This window comes from Tamandua tetradactyla, chromosome 4, assembly GCF_023851605.1.
Source record: "Tamandua tetradactyla isolate mTamTet1 chromosome 4, mTamTet1.pri, whole genome shotgun sequence".
NCBI classification, from domain to species: domain Eukaryota; kingdom Metazoa; phylum Chordata; class Mammalia; order Pilosa; family Myrmecophagidae; genus Tamandua; species Tamandua tetradactyla.
Window position 1 is genome coordinate 97363853 of NC_135330.1, and position 8836 is coordinate 97372688.

General features: G+C 41.1%; 1 long non-coding RNA gene and 1 pseudogene across 1 annotated transcript; one reads left to right on the forward strand and one right to left on the reverse strand.

Moving 5' to 3' along the window:
* Positions 1-420: 420 nt before the first annotated feature.
* LOC143680429 (myb/SANT-like DNA-binding domain-containing protein 3 pseudogene) lies at positions 421-1124 on the forward strand (annotated as a pseudogene).
* Positions 1125-5384: 4260 nt separating this feature from the next.
* Positions 5385-6565, reverse strand: LOC143681203 (uncharacterized). The gene is made up of 3 exons (XR_013174464.1): positions 6472-6565; positions 6292-6382; positions 5385-5490 (listed from the first exon to the last, which is right to left on the reverse strand). It is a non-coding gene; the product is annotated as an uncharacterized LOC143681203 (long non-coding RNA).
* Positions 6566-8836: the final 2271 nt, after the last annotated feature.

The following is an 8836-nucleotide window of genomic DNA, read 5'->3' on the forward strand; positions in this document are numbered from 1 at the left end:
GAGACGGTCTTATATTCATTCATTAAGCTGTAACTTTGTTTATGGTGCTTTTCCATATATGTGTTTCTATTTACTGAAAAATGCTAAGAACAAGAACTAGTAGTAGTTGAACATACAGTATTGTTCACTATAAGTTGTAAATATACATATAAATCTTATTTCTAAAAACACTCTTGATTTACACAACTACAAAACTAAACATGCCTGTGTCCTGTGCCAGCCAACAGAGAGGTCAGTGTCTGGGACCTGCACTCCCACCATCCTCAGCACCCACCCACCCATGGTAGTACCTGGCTGGCTTGCTGATGGCCCTGGTTAGCCCTCAGCTGGAAGTAAGCCTCTGTGCCTCACTTGCCTCTTGTCTGGTCCCATGATCAGGCTGCTACAATTGAGCTAATAGCCAGTAGAAGTATAGTGAAAATGCATAACAATGAAATTATAAAACCTGCAAAATACTTCTGAGAATTGGAAAAGAACACCTTACTTGCTTTAGTAGAAAAGTTCAAACGTGCTTGAATGCAAAAACAGTGATGCATGAACTTTTGTATTCAAGCTACATATCTGGGAAGCATTTGTCTCTGAGTACAAGTGCAAAGAGCTAAAGAAGTGCTGCGAGAACAACAGGCTCAGACCAAAAAATAATGGCCCACAAAACTAGATAGAAAGTGAAATGGAGAGTCAGTCCATTTCTGGGTCCCCCCCATGGTACCTGAGCAGCTCTACTTCCTGCATAACCTTCCAGAAGAAGAACCCAAGTATCACCCTGATGCTAAAGCCCAAAAGTCCTTTTCAATTGCACATAGAGAAGTATACAATGATGAGAAAGAGTTCATACATTTTCCAGTATATGAGGGCTCTCTCAACTTGACTCATTGTACTCAGCTACCAGGAAAACAGCTGACAAAAACTACAGGAGCAAAATTTCTCAGGAAGGGGCTTTAAAAGTGATGCATGAAAGAGAGGGGCCCAGATGGTGGCTTAGCAATGTGTACATTTTAGTTCATCCTCCAGAACAACCACTAAATAACCAGAAACAGTGCAGAACAGCTCCCGGAGCCACAGTAGTGACCAGACACACAGCATACCCCAGCCTGGACCAGCTGGACCAGCTGCGAGTCTCCTGAACCGTGAATTCCCCAAGCCACAGCAGCCAGTGCCGCAACCCCACAGGCAGCTTCCCAGAGGGAAAGGAAAGACACTCTAATAGTAGCAATGACTGAGTCCAACCAAATACCAATTGTGGCGTTAATAAACAAATTCTGACTACTAAAAATAGGCCCCCAGCTCAGGCAAACCTGGTCAAGGTGGAGGTCACTTATTGGGCTAACTGAAAAAGAGGAAAGGGGATGAAACAGGTTTTTGTGGCTGTTTCTATGGAGGCTTGGCTCCCTCTGGATTCAGCGGTGGGACTATTCAGGCTGCAACTGCCCCAGGCATAGGCAGAAATGGACTGCTTTCAGGGCTGTCTCCCACCTGTGCCTTCCCCAGTGGAGGGGTGAAGCCCAACTCAGGTGGAATCCCTCTCTCAAGGAATTCAGAACCCAGGGCTTGGCAATTGGAAGCCATAAAAACCAGCCTACAACCTCTCCTCTGTCTCCACCATGCCCCCAGCAGGGAGAGCCTTCCAAAGTTAAAGGAGCCACAACATCTTTTGCTGTTGGGACCAGCAGGAAGACAAGCACCACATACTGGGCAGGATAAGAAAAACAGAGCCCAGAGACTTCACAGGAAAGTCTTTTAAACTGCTGGGTCTCACCCTTAGGGAAAACTGATGCAGGTGACTTCTTCCCCCTGATAGGAGGCCAGTTTAGTCCGGGAAAACCCGGCTGGAGTCTATAATACCTATGTAGACCCTCTTAAGGGTGGGGAGGGAAAAGGCACCTTATAAGCAGGGCAAGAACAAGAAAACAAGAACTGAAAAATTATCCTCTGTTAACAAAACCTAAGCTAGAGGCCCAGAAAAAGCTGAACTGAAGGTCAAAAAACAGATAGACAACAAACTCATCTAGAAGAAAACCTAGGTAAGATAAGTGAAAGCAATCTCCAGAATAAACTAATTAAGGTAATTAAATGTCTAGACGCCAGCAAAAAATAACAAATCACACCAGGAAAATTGAAGATATGGCCCAGTCAAAGGAACAACCCAATTTTTCAAATGAGATACAGGAGCTGAAACAATTAATTCAGAATATACGAACAGACATGGAAAACCTCATCAAAAACCAAATCAATGAATTGAGGGAGGATATGAAGAAGGCAAGGAATGAACAAAAAGAAGAAATGGAAAGTCTGAAAAAACAAATCACAGAACTTATGGGAAGGAAAGGTACAATAGAAGAGATGAAAAAAACAATGGAAACCTACAAGGGTAGATTTCAAGAGACAGAGGTTAGGATTAGTGAACTGGAAGATGGAATATCTGAAATCTGACAAGATACAGAAACTATAGGGAAAAAAAGGAAAAATATGAGCAGGGACTCAGGGAATTGAATGATAATATGAGGCACACAAATATATGTGTTGTGGGTGTTCCAGAAGGAGAAGAGAAGGGAAAAGGAGAAAAACAAATGGAAGAAATTATCACTGAAAATTTCCCAACTCTTATGAAAGACCTAAAATTACAGATCCAAGAGGGGCAGCATACCCCAAAGGGAATAGATCCAAATAGACGTTCTCCAAGACACTTACTAGTCAGAATGTCAGAGGTCAAAAGAAGAGAGGATCTTGAAAGCAGCAAGAGAAAAGCAATCCATCACATACAAGGGAAACCCAATAAGATTGTGTAGATTTCTCAGCAGAAACCATGGAAATGAGAAGACAGTGGGATATATTTAAATTACTAAAAGAAAAACTGCCAACCAAGAATTCTATACCCAGCAAAATTGTCTTTCAAAGATGAGGGAGAAATTAAAACATTTTCAGACAAAAAATCACTGAGAGAATTTGTGACCAAGAGACCAGCTCTGCAAGAAATACTAAAGGGAGCACTAGAGACAGATACAAAAAGACAGAAGAGAGAGGTGTGGAGAAGAGTGTAGAAAGAAGGAAAATTAGATATGACATATAAAATACAGAAGGCAAAATGGTAGAAGAAAGTACTACCCATACAGTAATAACACTAAATTTAATGGATTCTACTCCCCAATCAAAAGATGTAGATTGGCAGAATGGATTAAAAAACAGGATCCTTCTATATGCTGTCTACAGGAAACACATCTTAGACCCAAAGATAAACATAGGTTGAAAGTGAAAGGTTGGGAAAAGATATTCCATGCAAATAACAACCAGAAAAGAACAGGAGTAGCTATACTAATATCCAACAAATTAGACTTCAAATGTAAAACAGTTAAAAGAGACAAAGAAGGATACTATGTATTAATAAAAGGAACAATTCAACAAGGAGACATAACAATCATAAATGTTTATGCACCGAACCAGAATGCCCCAAAATACGTGAGGCAAACACTGCAAACACTGAAAGGGAAATAGACACATCTACCAAAATAGTTGGAGACTTCAATTCCCCACTCTCAATGGACAGAACATCTAGACAGAGGATCAATAAAGAAACAGAGAATTTGAATATTACAATAAATGAGCTAGACTTAACAGACATTTATAGGACATCACACCCCACAATAGCAGGATACACCTTTTTCTCAAGTGCTCATGGATCATTCTCAAAGATAGACCATATGTTGGGTCACAAAGCAAGTCTCAACAAATTTAAAAAGATTGAAATCATACACCACACTTTCTCAGATCATAAAGGAATGAAGTTGGAAATCAATAATAGGCAGAGTGCCAGAAAATTCACAAATATGTGGAGGCTCAAACACACTCTAAACAACCAGTGGGTCAAGGAAGAAATTACAAGAGAAATCAGTAAATATGTAGAGGCAAATGAAAATGAAAACACAGCATATCAAAACTTATGGGATGCAGCAAAGGCAGTGCTAAAGGGAAATTTATTACCCTAAATGCCTATATCAAAAAAGAAGAAAGGGCAAAAATTCGGGAATTAACTGTCCACTTGGAAGAACTGGAAAACTAACCCCAAAGCAAGCAAAAGGAAAGAAATAACAAAGATTAGCACAGAAATAAATGAAACTGAGAACATGAAAACAATAGAGAAAATCAATAAGACCAGAAGTTGGTTCTATGAGAAAATCAATAAGATTGATGGGCCCTTAGCAAGATTGACAAAAAGAAGAGAGAGGATGCAAATAAATAAGATCAGAAATGAAAGAGGGGACATAACCACTGACCCCACAGAAATAAAGTAGGTAATAACAGGATACTATGAACAACTTTATGCTAATAAATACAACAATGTAGATAAATGGACAACTTCCTAGAAAGGCATGAACAACCAACTTTGACTCAAGAAGAAATAGATGACCTCAACAAACAAATCACAAGTAAAGAAATTGAATCAGTCATTCAAAAGCTTCCCAAAAAGAAAAGCCCAGGACCAGATGGCTTCACATGTGAATTCTACCAAACATTCCAGAAAGAATTAGTACCAACCTGCTCAAACTCTTCAAAAAAATTGAAGTGGAGGGAAAGCTACCTAATTCATTCTATGAAGCCAACATCACCCTCATACCAAAACCAGGCAAAGATATTACAAAAAAAGAAAACTACAGACCAATCTCTCTAATGAATATAGATGCAAAAATCCTCAACAAAATTCTAGCAAATCGAATCCAGCAACACATTAAGAGAATTATACATCATGACCACGTAGGATTCATCCTAGGTCTGCAAGGATGGTTCAACATAAAAGTGATGCATGAAGAGCAACACCAACAGCAGATGTCCATTTTACAGCTGCAGGTGACTGGAAATGAGTAAGGTTTTCACTTGTGGCCAAAATCCAGCCTATAGTGTAAGAGTGTGAAATGGCATAGAGGGTGCACCAGATAAAAAAGAAGTTCTCAGAAAAAAAGAAGATGTATTGGGAAGGAAAGCTACAAACTTTTACCAAGGAGTGGGCTGTTGCCTCATTTACTGGCCCTTTCCCAGCTCACCCTGAGGCTTTGAGGTAGCCACCTTTTAATTCATCTGTGTGAGCAAAGGAAGTCCAGAACATGGAGGTGTGGTCAGTAACATGTAATAGAGCTACACCTAGAAAGATTAAGTGGTGATAGTCATCAATTTAAGAATTCATTCTGGTTAAGAACTGCACCTTCTGTGCCCCTTACATGGCAAAGCAGCTGTGAAAGTCCTCTAAAACTTCTCTATAAGTGCTATAATCCTGAATGTAATGTCCATTTAATTAAAGTACATACAAGAATGAAAAAAACAAACATATAAACAAAATAAACTTATTAAGCCAAAAACATAACTAAACTAATAAATAATATATTTAGTTTAATCAGGTGGTTCTCTTTTTTTTTTTTTTTTGGATTTCCACCCTTCTATCCTCCAGATCCACTGAGGCTCAGGCTGAGGCCCCCACCTCTCCATACTTTTCCATGGTAGGATCTGCAACACAAACACAGGTTCTGGAATCACTGGGGATGCCCAGATATGGATGGAGGAGGAAGCTTGCTAGGGTGGGTTGCAGGACCCAGTAGTCACCTCAGATGCTGGAGAGGCCCCATGGCCCCAGGATCAGATCCACAGAGCATGATGTTCAGTTGTTGCTCTGTGGTGAGAATGTTGTCTATTGGCATAGAGTGGCTGTAAATATTGTTTGAGAGGGATACCTTAAGGTAACTTTGTACCGAAGTGAAACTGAATATGGAGGAAATGGGAAGGCTCTACAGCAGAGGAAATTTGGACAGAGTTTACAGTAGAACACAGAAGACAGATGGCCAGGTGACAGAGGCAGAGATTGAGTTATGGCTTGCTGGCCAGCTGTTACCAGAGTAAGCTGCTCCCTGTGAGCACCTTGGATTGGGACTTTTTACATCGTAAAGTGGGAGAAAATAAAGCCAATGAGTCAGTGGTACTTTTTTATCAGCCCTGGCAAACTAAGATAGTCTATCTGCCCATGAGAACTTAATCTGATCTGTCATGGCCACCCCACGCCCTTCACTGTTGTCTGTCCTTAATTGATAAGACTCCCTGTTGCCATTAAGGGGATTGGGTGGGCGAGGTTCAGTCCTGCCAGATGGAGATATGGAAGGAATTCAAGGAGAATCTTCACAAAGAGTGCAGTGTGAATGGCACAGGCAGCCCTCTCCTCCAAATAAAGGAGCCATTGCAGGGAATGGCTGAGCAGCCTTATATGGATGGGTAGGTGGTCGATGGAGAGAAGTTCTCAGAATACCATTTACTTGCCTGTTCTTAGTTTGACTACTTCCTGTCTCTGTCTCCATGTTCCTGCTGCATAGTGGCCTCCCCAGTGACCTCATTAGTTACGCTCATTTCCCTGAAGTGTCAAAAGGAGAGTCAGGTACCAGTGGACTTCATGTGAACTTATTTCCCTTCTCCTTATCATCTTACCCACTCCACACTCACGTTTCCTCTTGCTGTTTTCCCTCTCCCATCATATCCAGCTTTCCTTCAAGTGCAGGAGATTTTGATGCAAGAGGCTCCTCCTCATCAAAGGTTTAGAGAGCTGTAGGAAAGAGAACAAACTTGCATGTCCAGAGGTACACATGTAGGAACACACCTGTAATGGGAGAGCTCGGGCCAAAACACACTAGACAGGTGTCCCATCTGCTGGGTGTGGCCCAAGGGGTCCGTCTTTCTGCCCATTTCCTGTCTGAGCCATTCGGTGTTACACAGTAATATTCTTGGTGTGTGGTTGATTTGGAAGTCAGGGCAATCCTAGCAAAGTAGGTGAGTGGTGTGGTAAAGCTTTCATAAATGTTGTCAATCCTGTGACCTCAACTTCCTGATGGGACCGTGACCTTCAGGGTGACAACGATATGAAGAGGAAAAGATGGAATAAGGATAAGGTAGAAAGAGATTACACCTATGAAACAGATTTAAAAGGAGACCACTTTCACTGGAGCTACAATAAGTTCATGGTTTTCTGGTTTGGGGTGGGAACAAGGATAGCATGCCCCTTCCCAAGGTAAAAGATAGAAATGAAATGAAATCAGAGCTGTTAAATCAAGAGGTCCATGTTAAGAGTTTTAGCACTAAAATCTAAATAGAATTTCTAAAAGGGAAGAAATATCCATTATTTCATTTCAGCAAAATCCAACTCTTGTTTTTCCATCATGAATAAATTCCTTTCTCTGTTGAATCAGGGAATTGCTAACCCAGTTACTTTAGATGTAAAAATAAAAGGAAAATGGTCAACACAAACTTGCATACATACATTAACCAAGGAAAGAGACATGTTTCTTTGGTAATTTATATATGTTGTGCACTGTGAATTTCCACTGAGTCAGGAATGAAATATCTATAATGTAGGTCTAATAAACCTCATATATAAAAAATAAAGACATGGAACAAAGAAATAAATTACTTGGACATTGTCATTGTCATCTGTCTCAAACTCTTCCAAATCAGTGAGATGGGCTTCAGAATGTATGAGGACAGTTAGCGAGGTGCGACAGCCTTTAGAAAGGAAAGAAGAATGCTAGAGTTAAGGAAGTACTGGAGCCCCTGTTGTTCATGTCAGGGTGTGACCTGATCCCAGGACAATTCTGTCCTCATTATTAATACACTTTTCCAAGGGCCTCAATAATTGCTTCACCTCTGCCATGAGGGAGTGGGTCTAGGGTCTTCAGAGTCCCTTTTCCATCTCTCAAATTCTGTAACTGTGTCCAGGAAGAAATGCCTGTGTCCTCCTTTTCCTCTAAGACAGGAGACACTGTGCCCATATTGTTCTATGTGTGGCCTAGCCTTTCTTCCCATTTTCCTTCACTCAATAGTACCTTGCCTTTCTTTCTCTCCTAATTAGTGACAATTTCCTTTCTCTTTTTCAGCCTCCACAAATCACACTGTTCTCTCATATGACTCATTAGTGGAACAGTCAAAATTCTATCATCACCTTCTCCACTTAATTGGTTGATCCATTGTTCAATCCATCCTTACACAGGGAGCAACTCTCAGAGGCCTGCATTTGAATTGGGTGTTATGGAAGAGAGAGACCACCAACTCAAAATCAATATATTGTCCTGTTCCTCATAGGACCTTAAGTTCCTGGAGACATTTCTTCCTCACAACCTCCCTATAGGTTACGTAGCACATTAGAGAAGATGGACGTGAGACTAGAGATAAAGTCACTGGCCCAGATTCCTTATTCTGCAGTTCAGAAAGTGTTGTATTGGAGATGTAATCATTTAAATTAATGAAAGCTCCAGTGTTTTATCATCCCTTGGGGGGACTGGAAGGGAAGAGCACCTGTATGGAACTGGGAAAATAACAGGAAGGGGCACAGCAGCAGTGTGGGGACTTGGCCGAGCTCTGGCTTAGAGCCATGGGTTTGAATGCAGCACTGTCATCCTGGTCATGTAGCCCATTGACTCTATCCAGGGCCTGGTCAGGAAGGAGTGTGGGACTGTGTGAGCCACTGTGTGAAGCAATCAGCACCCATCACACAATTCCTCCAGAAACACTGTCATGCTTCGGAAGTTATTGAGTGGTATGAAAACTCCAGTCTTATTTCTAATCCCAGGATTTATTTGCATGATAAATGAAGACTAGGAGATTTTTCAAGCATATTCTTCACACCACATCTCCACAGGACATAGGAACATGTTAAAAAGCCTAAAAAACCAAAGGCTTTGAGATTTGCAACTGGCCGAGGTGGGAAAGATCTGGCCATGTATGGAAGATTATCTTTTTCTTTTACTCTTTTTTTTTTTTACATGGGCAGGCACCAGGAATCGAACCCGGGTCCTCTGGCATGGCAGGCAAGCATTCT